Below are 14,230 nucleotides of genomic sequence, written 5' to 3'. Positions count from 1 at the left end.
TTGGAATTAATAAGGAGCAGTGTAAGGCAGCATATCAAATTATAACAGTCTTCATTAGGTCCCAGGATGCAATATTCTGTTTTGGAGGAGCAGCCTGACACAAGCTCTTCAAGATTCTGCCACTTAGATCAAGAGGGAACATTGCTGAGAAATGTAGTTTCTGTGTGTGGCACCTTCATGTTAAAGATCAATATACACCAGTGAAGGAGCTGGCCTACTATTTCTGTGGGACACATTGTTGAATTTTGGGGCTGAATCTGCTTTGCAGGCTGTGCTGTGTCCATCCCTGTTTTATTCGCTCAGGGTGTCCACATAAGATTAATTTTAAACCATGTGCTTTCGGTTTGATTTCTTTTAGGAAATAATTTATTTAAAAAAAAAAAACACAGATACAGGAATAAGTGGCCAATGAGGAGATTTTTTTTTCCAGAATTTTAAAACTCAACAGTGAGGAAACGCAAAAAATAATACAGAATGTGAGGTTTCCATTCCCTGAGCATAGAAAGGGGAAAAATGTACAAATAGCCACAAGCAGATCGCTGTCTGAATTCAGCAGCGGGGACACTTGTGGTTTAATGAGCAGGAGATGTCATTGGAGTGAACAGGAAAATTAAACTTGATGTCATCTCTTTTGTATATTTATTGCAGCACTGGGACAGGCAAATGCAAATATCAGTTATTTTGAACTTCACCACACAGCTGGCTGCATGTTTTAAAAAACACCCTCTCTGCAAGTTACCAGTGAATATACTTTTTCTTTTCTCATGCCATGCACTTTTTCTTCTCCTTCACGCCAAGGATGGAGGTGACACATTTTAAATGGTCTGCTTTATTACAAATGTCTGTAAATAATATTTGCATGTAAAGTACTCCCACAGTGAAAGGAATGCTGTAGAGAAATTGGTTTTTGGTGATTGTTTTTAAATCTAAACCCATTTCTTTTTAATGTAAGAAAGACACAGTGTGATTGCTGCACACTTTGATCACAGCTAATTTGGAACACTTTTCTATCAGAAATAATCATCATGTACACCTTAATTCTTCCTCCATTTTAAGTCATAACACTAAATAAAAAATCAATTAGAGGAAGAACCTCTGCAGTAGGCATTGCTATAATAGGAAGACAGAAGAGAAGCATTAGCTATATCAGCTCTCAAATCCCTGTAGCAGTGTCTTTCAGGACTGCCAGGGTTAAACAACCCTTGCAGGAATACTGGGGATAACTTCAGAATTAATCCACCAGATGCTTTTTCTAAACTGACATTAAGAAAGCCTGACCACAATCCCTCAAACGGGGACCCATCTTTTTCCTCGGAAAGAGCTCGTTAAACTGAGGTTGAAATTAGCATAATTCTGAAGGCATCAGAATTCTGACACCACTACAAATAATTCAGAATTAGAGTCTGTTCTGAAACTTCTGCTTTAGCAGTGTTTTTACCTAAAGAAGTTCAGTCTAGTGGTTAGCACGTGTTAAATTTGCCTTTGTAAGTGCACGACCGAAGGTCAGCTGGTTTTGTTGCGTTTAATTTCCATCGTGCAAGATGAACTAACTGATTCAGGGTTCTATTTTAGGTTTCTTGCCAATATTTTTGTAAAATTCAAAATGGCTCTTGATATATCATCACACAGCATTGCCTTTATGTGCTTCAGAAATTTTTATGATGACAAAGAGCTCTTCAGAAACATTTTATATGATATAATCTGAACTGCTACGTATATGAAATAATCTCAACCCGTGTTTATTCTTTGGCTCTCATCTAGAAGCTAATAAGAGCACTGGTGTTTGCTCCAATCACAAATTCTCTTGAGAATGTCCAGAACTTTGTTGTGTAAGTGTGGGGGGGGAGACGACTCATTAAGAGTTAGTGACATTTCATTTCACCAAAACGTAAGAAGGAGAAGTTGTTATGAAGCAGAGACAAAAAAAGTAGACAATTCTTCATGTTACATCTGGTGAACTGAGAAGGAAATCTTAGCGCCCACGGACTGGGATCAATTCCAGCAGGGAAACCTTAGAGCACTACGTCAACTTCTCACAGTAAACATGTTTTGCAGGTTTATACAATTGAGCTGAAATTTAAAAAAAAAAATTAAAAAGACGGAAATGGAACAGTTTGTAGGAGCTTGAAACATTTGCCTATCTCGGGGAAAATTATTTTTCTTTCAGTGCCGCATATGCCTAGAATCCTACCAAGTATGCAGGATACGGTCTCTTGTCAGAATGTGCCTGAGGAGTGAAGACCGATAAACCACAGAAGTTTCCATTGTAAGTCTGCCACATCTGCATCAGCCTGGCTGACTCAGAGCCCAAGGCAACTCCCTGTCTGGACAAGGGCCAAAAAAAGTACACCAGAGCAATTTATACCTTTCCAAAATGCAAATAATTCAAATTACAGACATAACACATAGCTGAAGCAGACACATTTCAGGCATTCCCGTTAAAGTTTACTCTTTGGAATTACCGTACCCAAATGGGCAGTTGTTATACAAAGAAAGAGAGAGAGCGCAAGAGACTCTTTTCCGAGGGACTTACTTTATTTGCTTACTTTTACAAAGTATTTTTTAAAATTCTCTCTTTGTTAACATTTTGTTAATGTATATTGAAGGATCAATGTGTGGGAAGTCTCTCTCTAAAGCTGATGTTTTGCTGCTCTTCTGGATCAAAAGAATGCCTCAGGTTTTTAATTTTTTTTTGCATGGAGGGGGAGGCACTGAACAAACATTGGGCAAAGCCCACAGAGGTTACTGGAGATGAATTTTTGGCCCTATTCTAAGAGTCTCCTATGAGCTGGAAATCCTTTGGCTCTTTCTAGTAAGAATGGATCTTTGAATCTGGAAGGGCAATATTAGAGCTGCTGGTCATCACTTGCAGCTGGTGATCAATGCCATTGTCAACTGAAGACAAAGATTTGTTGGGAAGTCTGAGGTGTGAAGACTGATATCTGTGATGTACCATTATTTACAGCCCTTTTGGTTCTGCATGCACTTCATCCAGCTCTGCTTCATCAGTTGTTGCCAGTCTATATTGTAAGCACCTGGACTCACAAGTGATGAAAATAAAGTACACCTACTTCAGAGGGGAAGTGGGGGAGGGTTTTGAACTTTTCAAAATATAAACACCCATTTAAAATCGAATGGCTCAACACTGAATGGTTCTTTGTAATTCACTCATATCAACTGCTCACTGCAGAGTTAAAGGAAACAGTGCAGATGTCCAGAAGTAAAAATATTCTAAATCATTAGGGAATTCCCTGCGGCATGAGTCACAGAAACGGCTTCCCCACCACACCCAGCTAGAAGATTTCCACACAAAAAAGGCATTGTAGGCCTGTTTTAACACAGCAGAAGCACTAAAAAGAAATGGAATAAACATCACAGTATCAGTTACTTATATATATATTGTTGTGGTTTGTTAGGCTTCAGTATTTCTCCTCATACAGATGTAACTTAGAGTCAAAGAGCTATAAAGGCTTTCCAAAGAACTGCTCTGCTGTCTTTTAATCCTCACTGATTTAGATGTCTCTGGGACTGTGTTTACTTTCTACATGCTAGAAAAATGGTGCAGAATAGCTACAGGTATAGGAAATCACAAGACTCAAATCAGCAGTTTAGGTGGAAGAGTACATTAAGATGCAGTTTTTGTTGGCACACAAAAATTAAGACGAGAAACAGACAGATCAAGGAAGATGCCTTATCAAACCAAACCAAAACCACTAGAAACCTGACAGAATATGACATCTGTATCTGGTGATCACTCAAGCCTCGCCTTTCTGAAATGGACACGGCAGGAGGTGCTATAGACACTTATATCCTCTTGCTTTACTTGACTAGGGATGCGTTCACACTGGGAACTAACTTCAAAGTTAACATCGAAGTTAGGCGCTACTTCAAAGTAGCCAGCAGAGAGTCTACATGTGTTTTCCCGTTCCCAGTTTTGAAGTCCTTACTCCGTTCCTGGGAATGGAATAGAGCCCTACTTCGAAGTTTAACTTCAAAGTAGGGTGTGCGTAGACACTCAGATTCGAGGTCTGTTACTTTGAAGTTGTACTTCGAAGTAAGCAACTTCAAAATTATTTTTGTAGTGTTGACATGGCCAAGGTTATAAATACAGGTATTCCAGCTTCCCCAATAAGCACGTGCTCATTCAAAGACATAGAAAAGAACAGATATTATCTTGAATTTCTTTGCCTATGCTTTGCATCATTCCAATCTGGAGCTGTGCCAAGCTTGGCTGCAAGGGTGAATTGGGCCTGTAGTTTTTACATGGCTATATTTTCAATCAAAGGTATGGAACTACTTTCTCCTAAAGTACCCATCATTTGAGTAACTGTTTTGAGTTCATTCTCTATTCTGATTTCCTAAATAGTTCAATGTATCTCACAATATAGGAGATCCACAGCAACCTGTGTATTACTGGGATCCAAAGTGAGACATGCTCTGCGCAGAATAAGGCAGGATCATAAGTTCTAATGTTCAGGTGCAAGGTAAAATATAATCTATCCATCATTTATTTATGCATTTCACTGCCATCCCAATCCTTCCACGTTAAAGGAGTCACAAGTCTTATCTTCTAATCTTTCATTCCTTGTAAAGGGTGTTCATGTTGTTGCTTGACATGGAGATGACTGATCTGCAATTATTTCCTGAGAGAAGGGTAGGTTTCTATGCTAGAGAAGAGACTGGATATTAAGTTGCAGTCCTCTCATTCAGACCTGTGTTCAGCCAGCCTTGTGTTGAGATAACCATTAGTTATCACAAGCTAAGCAGGTGGGTCAGGTTCACACTTGGATAAGAAACCGCCAAAAAGAAACCAAGTAGCTCTCGGAGACAATGTGGCTGATTCAGAAGGTGCCACTCTTCTCTCCAAGACAGTACTGAACAAATGTCCCTCCCCTCACTTATTGCCATACATACACTGCAGTTGCTTTATTTCACACCCCAGAAGTGGCTACATTCACCACTGAAAAATTCATTGCTTTTAAGGTCAGAAGGGAATATTATGATCATCTAATCCAACAATGGGCAGCCTAGGCTAGTGAGTGGGCAACGAAAGGCCCTCCATCTCAGTGTAACCATGATGGTTTCCCAGGATAGGGTAGTTTTGCTAACTGCATTTGCATACCTAGAATTTGCAGGGTGTGCCGACTGAACCATAGCAGAGGGAGGAAACGGCTCTCACAGTCAATGTGAACAAACGGCAAGCACCTTCTAGATGCTAAATTCAAATCCATCATTAGAGGTTCACCCATTGCTGGATTATATAAATTTTTATGAAAATGGGAGAAGGGTCTTTTGTGTGTATTTGTAGACAAATTTTTGCAGTGGAAGACTTAGCTTGTGTTCCTATTCCTATGTTTTTTTTGCAGACTTGAGATCATTTTTGTATCAAATGCATACCCAATCTCCGATGCAAATGCTACTTATTTTTCTTTCAACCCAGTGTTCAAATAGCAAACCTTAACTGAAAAACAATAACAAAATGTTGTTGAGAAACCATGTAATAAAAATGTGCTGTTTCTCTGTATCACAGCATGTGTAGGAGGCCACCATCTGAGAATCCACTCTATTACATTTTCTCAGTTGGGGAGTTTCTCAAAATTTCTCATATTGAGACACCCATAAACCATAGCCTAATGTTGACATCTGAGCACAAACCACTTTGCAATACCTATATATGCTCTTTGCAATCTAGCTTTTTTACATGGTGTCTAGCAAACTGTATGATTTCTGTTTCAACTAAGCCTTTCAGATTAACTGTATTCTGAGAGTGATCATTGAAATAAATCTTTGCTAAAATATTGACTGCAGAATCAGAATCTGAAGTTCTCTGTCTGTAGCTTCTCCATGACTCTAGATCAAATATATTCCATTTACAAGTAAAATCATAGGTTTCCCGTCCCCACCACCTTTTAATTGTCAGCTTGGCAAACTCCTTCTGGATCATGAAATTCAAGCTGAGTACTTTCCTTTCCACAAATTATCAGTAGTACTCATGAATGGTGCTTCAGACCAAATTCTGTCTCGAGACCTATCCAGGAAGCTCCTCTGTCTTCAAATTATGATCTACCCAAACAAACCTGATCCAACTCCAACCTCCCTAATGCATGTCTCACAGTCAAGAAACTTATCATGCCCCAAACTGACCTCCAAATATTCCACGGCACTCCCCTCTGCAAATGATACAAGCCTTGACAGGGTCCCTTTCTGTTTATTTCTACCTTAACTATCCTCGTACGTTCTTCCATGCTGTTCTCTACACATAGAATTCCTTCCATGCACTGGTCCAACATCCTCTCCCTTCCAGCCCACCAGGTTTGTTTGCAGCATAGTAGGGAGTGGAGAAAAGAGGAGGAAGAGGAAGGAATCCGCTTGCCAGTTCCACACAGATGTAGCCTAAATTCACAAGAATGCTCAAACAGCTGGCTAACGACTGTACTTGTGGTCTTTGGGTTGCTGTCTTATTTGAACTCTACACAGCCTACCACAGATACCACCAGAGAACCTGCCCGCACTCAGTTCAGTCAAATTCTGCACACCTGAGATTGACATAACATCCTGGTTAAACCTTATTGAAAATGCTGCACCTTTTCTAAGAGGCATTTCACCACAACTAGACTCTGAGATTTATTATTGGGATCTACAGTTCTTTAGTCAACTGGGCCTTTACCTATCTCTGTGGATGAAGTGTATCAAATGCCATAGCAAACATTAAAGTGAGGAACTCTGTGTACTAATACAGTATATAAGGATTAGATTGTACAAAGATGAAATCTGAGGTCAGTACACAAGTAACTTCTTTGCATACACAAGACACATGCTTTGGCCCTCAAAGGGCTAGTTAATGCACAATATTTCCATTTTCTTGTGCAATCACAGCAGCCATGCATGCACCTGTAGGCATGCTTGCCTGTGCATCTTCTGCCTACATAGTAAATGCTCATATTTGACCAAATGCAATTCACAAATACTGCTCTTAAATGTGACTGACACCCTAGGGCAGCTTGGTGATGCTCCCATCTCATGTGCGTGGATGCTCTCCCATACCATCTTGACCATTCCTTTGACTAAATGGCCAAGAAAATGTGAAACATGCTGACGCTTCCTACAAGCTACGTTACATCTACTGCCTATGCATTAAGAGAGTCAGCCATCTAAGGATCCCATCATTTGATGACACTACCCACCCAAGGATATCTGTGTCTGGTCAGTGGCCAGAAACCCCTTCGGCTATCAATATATCTCTAGGAACGAGGTCCAAGCGACCTTTAGATGAGCTCTATGTTCCCAAATGTATGCATCTCAAGTTTCTAGTCTCTCTCACTGCAACATAATTCAGTGAATAAACTCCAAGTACTACTAAGCGGAATGTACATAAGAACCTCTAATAAACTGGTAGACCAACACAAAATTATGCAGTATTTGCTCTTCTATAGGAGCCTTATCTCACTTAGTTTATTTATTACATGAGATACAGTTTGATCACTAGTGTGTAATATAACTCTTTTTTGGCTAGATGCCCCCAAATTGTGACTGCTACTGAGCAATGGAAAGATCTCTGAGAATGTGCGATCTTTTACCAAATGGAGCTCTGCCAAAACTCTGGTCACCAGTCTCCACGTCACATCTCATCAAAACAGGCTCAAAACATAAGCTTCCTAATGCATCAGAGAAAAATGAAAAGAACATGATTCTTCAAAGTTGTTCATTACATGCAAAGGTGCTTCAGGAATGTGTCAGCTCTGAGATGTTTATAAACTGAATAACCTCGTGCAATAGCACCGTATATGAATGCCTGTTGTTTGAAAAACACTAAAAAACAAAAAACAAACTTCTGCTTGGGCAATATTCATAAGGCAGAGCTGATACTGCCCAACAGTTTTCTATGCTTTTAGACTGAAGTTTTACCTTGCAATAGCAGCATACTGATTCTGTTCCTTGCTAGACATCATGAAAATTACAAAAAACATAAATTGCAAAATGTTTGTTCACATTTCTAAATGAACGTATCTTGGCTGCAGTGCCTCCCCTTTTGTGTTTGTCTGTGAACATACACTTGATCAAGTTTTACTGGCTCAAACATTTATAATAGGTGAATTTAAACCGAGTGAAATACCTACTGAAAGAAAATTTAAAGTGTGGGTTTTTTCTGAACATATGCACCAGAAACCTGATTCTCTTTAACTATCTTAATTTTTTTCTACAGTACCCCATACTAGAGTTGAGCAAAAATTTTCAAGTGAGTAGTAAATTTACCAGCAACTGCATCTTTGAGGACATCAAACCTACAGGTGAATTTAGGTCAATTCAGTAAACAATTCTGGGTAAAAATTGGAATGTCTAAATGTTTTGCTTTGATGCTTTGCGATGAACTCTTGATATTTCATTTTAAATCAAACATGAAAATACCATTTCAAATCAACATTCCAAAAATTTCTCTTGACCCACATAAAATTTTGTTCCATCATGAAAAAAATAAGTTTAATTTGAAAATAAGCAGAATTTACCTCCCCCGCCACAACATGTTCTTCAATTCATCTCCCAAACCAAATAAATATCTTTAGAAGTCAGCTCTTTGCTTGACTCTATCCCTTGACATGGTATCTAAGTGCTTAGATTTGATGAGCTATGCCTGCTCAATCAAGGAACAGAAAAAAAAAATCAAAAATCAGCAACACAGCTAGTATTTGAACTAGGCAAGTACCAGAATGCATACTTACAAAATGCTTTTGTTTAATAACTTCTAATAATAACTACCTCTGAGAAAATCCAGTTCTGTTTGAGATCATTGCAGAAAAAAAGATGGCATTCTTTGGAGACTTAGACTTTATAGATTTCAGGCACAATATCTAAGGACAGACAATTTTGTAGCTGAGTCCCAGAATATGTAGGTGTTAGTCATCATTATTGATTTGATGTTTGACAGCATGATAAAGTAATACTACAGGCTGAACCTCTCTAATCTAGCACCCTTGGGACCTGACCAGTGCTGGATGAGATAATTTTCCATGCCACAGGAGGTCAATATTGTCTAGCAGCACTACTAACACTTCCATTGCTTACTGGGCTCTTAGAAAACATTTAGGGTTAAATTACAGCTAAATGATGGCACAGAACACTGAGAGACAGGACTGGTGGCTGGAAACAAACGTTATTGGCCACACCCATGGTAAATTGTCATCTGGCTAACTAAAATCATGCCAGATTACAGATGTTGCCAGCTAACAGAGTGACAGACTAGGGGTTCAACGTGTGCCTTGTGAAATTTACTAATATACATGACAGACGTGTGAGAAATGCTTCAGCACTTACATTTGTCACAAGAAGTACAAATATATATATCCTGGTCCATAAAGAGACACGTCTACAAATTAAAGATTTACAAAACTAGAACTTTGTATTGAATTTATTTATAAAAAAATGGGCTTGGAATAATTTTGGTCCCTGAACTCCTACCTTTCAGCTTGTTAACACTCCTACCTCCTGATCTGGTTATGTAGCATAGAACCAACTGAGTGTGTATGGGGTTTAAAATGCATTAGTGGAATGCTGCCTTACTAAAAAAGAATAAGGAATACTCATGTAATCTTGTGAAGAACTATTTGGCACTGCAGCTGAAAAGTCTGGAGAATTACTTGCCAGTAATGAACATATCAGTCCCTTGAACTTGATCTGTTAGTCTTTTCTGTCCTTTGGAGCTCTGGATCTTATTCTGTTCCTGGCTGGTCACCCTCTGAAACTTTTTGTGACTGATTACTGCCACAGCAATTATATACTCAGTTTTGGGAATCACCATACATAAAACTAGTAATTAGCAGATAGTCCCCATATGCAAAAAAGTAACCATCAGCATGGTCTCCAACATGGTGACTTTTGGGTTGGCATAATACTGTCTGGCTACGTCTACACTAGCTCCAAACTTCGAAATGGCCACGCAAATGGCCATTTCGAAGTTTACTAATGAAGCGCTGAAATGCATATTCAGCACTTCATTAGCATGCGGGCGACCGTGGCACTTTGAAATTGACACGCCTCGCCGCCGCGCGGCTCGTCCCGACGGGGCTCCTTTTCGAAAGGACCCCGCCTACTTCGAAGTCCCCTTATTCCCATGAGCTGATGGGAATAAGGGGACTTCGAAGTAGGCAGGGTCCTTTGGAAAAGGAGCCCCGTTGGGACGAGCCGCGCGGCGGCGAGGCGCGTCAATTTCAAAGTGCCGCGGCCGCCCGCATGCTAATGAAGTGCTGAATATGCATTTCAGCGCTTCATTAGTAAACTTCGAAGTGGCCATTTCGAAGTTTGGGGCTCGTGTAGACAGGGCCTCTCTGTGTTTCTTTACCTCCTACAACTTGCAAATAAGTGCTGCTACTTAAAAACTAGTTTTGACAAACAAATTACTCAGCATCCTCGTTGTAACTTTAAAATAGAACTTATGTTCTTTAGAGTTACTTTGTCAGAAAGGAAATGTTTTATCATTATAAGCCGGGGTGCTTCCTCAGCAAGTAAACATGTTCCTAATTGTATCCAAGTATGTAAATAAAACGTGTGTGTTTTCTTCCTGGCACATGCTTTACACAAACATTACAGTGTTTTGTGCTCATGTGCTGCAAGCGTGTTGGCCAAAATAGTTAGAAAGTGTTACACGCCCACTGCATCTAAAGATGGTAATAAAATAAACACACATACTAGGCTTCTAAACTGTATCTAATGTACAACCCCAAAAACTGAGACATGTAGAATCACTTGGCACTTCAGAAAATCCGGGCTTTTCTGTTTCAAGCAGGAGGAGAAAACCACAGACACTAAGTGGAGAAGTAAATTGGAAAAGCAGAACGCACATCAGGGTAATGGGCAATGAACAGAGCCATTGTGGGACCCACTAATGTAGGGGAATTCTGAATTTAAAAGGTCAAACCTCTTAAGCAGTCACATTTTTACTGTTATTGTGGCTGAGTTTCTTGGTTGCACATTTTAGATTGACTTTCATCGCTGGCAAATATGGTCTGATGTGCAAGCTATAAAGCAGTCAACAAAATCCTTTGAAATAAGGACTTATATCAGCACTTAAGCTTTTTATGGTACCAGGCCTGCCGACAAGGGGGGGCAGAGGAAGCAGTTGCCCTGGGGACTGGCATTTTTTGGCAGCAGTGGCAGCTGGAGCACCCGGTCCCTTTGAACTCCCTAAGCAGCTGTGCTCCGCCATTCCACGTGGCTGTGAGGGAGTTGGCTGGGGCACAGTCAGGGCAATGCTGAGGACTGACTGCACTAAGCCCCACTTCTTCCACCCCTGGCCCTGCCCCATCTGGAGTGCAAAGCCAGCCGCCCCTTGTCCAAGGGTCCCCAGTGTCTGTCAGCACCGCTGTACGGTACTATAAGGGATCTGAGCAAATGATAGTACGCTTCTAAAAAGACACATTATTTTTCATGTTAGAGCTGCCTTCTGCCTTGATGCTGATCTGCATTAAAAAGAAATTCTACGTTTACATAAGCCCTTTTAAATACAACTAATCTGCTCAACTAACCACTTTCCTCTCCATGAGAGGTGCAGCATCTTACAGGCAGTTTTAGTATTTCACATTGTTTCAAATAATTCTTTGCTGAAAAAAAAAAGCAATTAAAGGGTTAACCAAAAATACGACTCTGCTGCCTCCCCAGTTCAAGAACCAACTTGAGTGTTCTTCAGGGATTCCCTCTTGCATGAGTCACTGTTAAGACAGACAGACTCCCCAGCAAAGAGGCCAGGATAATGCCATTCCTCAGGAGATTACAACAGCTGAGGGTTAGCCCTTAAAGAGAGAGAGCTCAGGACTCACGCACAGGAAAACATCCAGTGAGTACAATGCACTCTACAGACATAAAGAAATTATTCAGACAAAAAAAAATCCCATCCTGCATTAACCAATTAAACATGCAGAATATCATGATCTCAGTCACATTAGAGCTACATCCTAGTTTAGGGATTTTGCCTGAGTAAAGACTACCGAATGGAGCCCATGTAGCTCGATGTTAAAAAATGCAGCCATTATATATAATTTAAGTATCGTAATTTTTTACAAGGTCTATTACATGTATAATAGTGGAAACCCTGTAGTTAACTGCTACCCAGGAGAAATGTGACCAACATTTAGATTGAACACTACTGTAATAACAAAAAAGTCAGTAATGTCTAGTAATCTTCACAAGGATTAGTAAGCTAATTTTCAGACGGTCAGATGGGAAGCGGGAGACAGAAGAAGACAGACACTGACTGGAGCGCCATTTCCTGCCCTACCATTATTTACAAGCGTTTATTGGAGGGTTGCGGGGGAGCTAATTGCTAATCTATTCCATTGGGAGAATGAATGGTAATTGAAATTATTGTCTGCTTTTAATGTGAAGCAATATTTAGAGGGGTGAAGAACAATTAGGAAAAGCCTGTCGCTGAGACAATGGTGTATCATGTTCAGTTGTTTAATATGTCATGTTAAATTAGCTGATGCAGCAAATGAACAACCAAGGCGAGGAAACTGAAACAAGAGTGAAAAAATTAGATGAGTTGACAACTTATTTGGCAGCTCTTTCTGAATATAGCTATGATTTTGTCTAAGAGATTGACCATTTTACAGTGAAAGGCAGATGCTCTTCTTGCTACCACTTGTGGAAGCTTGAATCTCAAGGAGATTGGGTCACTAAGAAGGCCTGCAATCGGGCTCGTGGAGACTTGTACAAGTACAACAAACCTCCCAGATGACTTAAATTGGACTAAGATCTCAGCCACAGTTATATGCCAGACTGGAATTTCTCACATGAATAGATGGAATTAATAGCACTGGTAGTAAAGCAGCTCCTGAGTCATTAGACAATGAAAGGGAAGAGAGGGATTCTTCTAACGTGATCCACATGTAGAGGGAGCCCAGAGCACATGGCTCTCTCTGCCCAAAACCCCATGTGGTCCTGGACTCTTTCTAGGGGGTTTTCTATGTGAGGTGGAAGAATTTTATTATTTACTTCTACTTTAGTACACACATCTGTGTAGCTATGATGTATAGTAAATACTTTACACTGTGCTCATCTATGCATTGATTTCATAATTAAAAATCTTTTAAAAATTACATTTGTGGTAGGAACCTCAGAGAAACAAACAATGGAGCTATAAACTGATCAATCAACTGCAACACATCTCATTTGGAACCAAAAGTGTGCAATCAGGCAGCAGCAGAGACACAAAAAAATGTGGGGGGGAGAGGGCTTTAAATAAGTAAATGATTGGACAGCTTTGTATTCAGAGGTTCCCTTTCACAATTTTTCCAGTGCAGTGATAAAGTAAAGCATAGAAAACACGCATCAAAGAGGGCATCCTTTAAGGCAGCTTCTTTCCTGAAATGAGTCTAATCTAGGTTTCCATTTTTGGAATGCCATTCTAAGCCACTGTCAGATATGGGTGAAATAATAATGAAACAATCCTGTCCTCCTTCTCCTCAATTCACTTAGACTTTGGGACTTATATTTTTTAAAGTTGCATTCCTTCCACTTTCTAAAAAACAGACAGATATTTGCATTACTGCTAGGGCACATCTGGCCAGATCCTCAGCAGGTGTAAAATCAATGCACTGCCAGGGAAAGCAAAAGTAGACCTTGGAAGCCAATGGAGCCATTCGCACCAACAGAGGACCTGTGCCATTCACATTAACAGAGAGAGCTTTTACGTATAGTTGTGATTACCTAAATTATGCCAACCAAGAACCTGCTGTGAAATTTCAGACAGGCCCTTTGAGTTTCTTCCAGTAGGTCAAGCTCTGAAGGGAACACTCTGAAATAAATTCCCACGTATTTTGATTTGCTAATGAGATTTGTTAAGGAGATCCCCTGACTCAGCACAAATGCACACCTCCCCCAGACACCGTACTGACAACAGTCACAGAGAGGGAAAGACAGTCTCACTGGAATGTAATGAATGGTGAGGGTTAAAGAGACAGAATGTCAAAGCCTGCCCCATGAGAGGCTAAGTGCTTAAGGAGCTCAGAGGAGAGCTTGCAGTTCAGGGGGCTGCAGCAAGCAGCTGTGGAACGTATGGTTTGTGCCAGCACCCAGGAAACCCTTTCCAAAACAGGAATAGTCGTCCTCCTTAATAATCTCCTTTCAGAGCCTGCCTTCTACTCAGAGCTCTGCTCTGTCCATCAGCTCATCAGAAATAAAATGCCTTATTTTGCATTATCACTAGATGAACTGCAGTCACTACAGAGGCTTTAAACTGAAA

At 40.2% G+C, this 14,230-nt stretch overlaps 1 protein-coding gene across 4 annotated transcripts in view; it reads right to left on the bottom strand.

Moving 5' to 3' along the window:
• NFATC1 (nuclear factor of activated T cells 1) overlaps positions 1-14,230 on the bottom strand; it is a 149,460-nt gene that overhangs the window by 61,857 nt on the left and 73,373 nt on the right. The window lies entirely within an intron of this gene.

This window comes from Carettochelys insculpta, chromosome 2 (genome assembly GCF_033958435.1).
Source record: "Carettochelys insculpta isolate YL-2023 chromosome 2, ASM3395843v1, whole genome shotgun sequence".
In the NCBI taxonomy this organism is placed as follows: domain Eukaryota; kingdom Metazoa; phylum Chordata; order Testudines; family Carettochelyidae; genus Carettochelys; species Carettochelys insculpta.
This window is presented reverse-complemented; position numbering and strand designations above follow the sequence as displayed.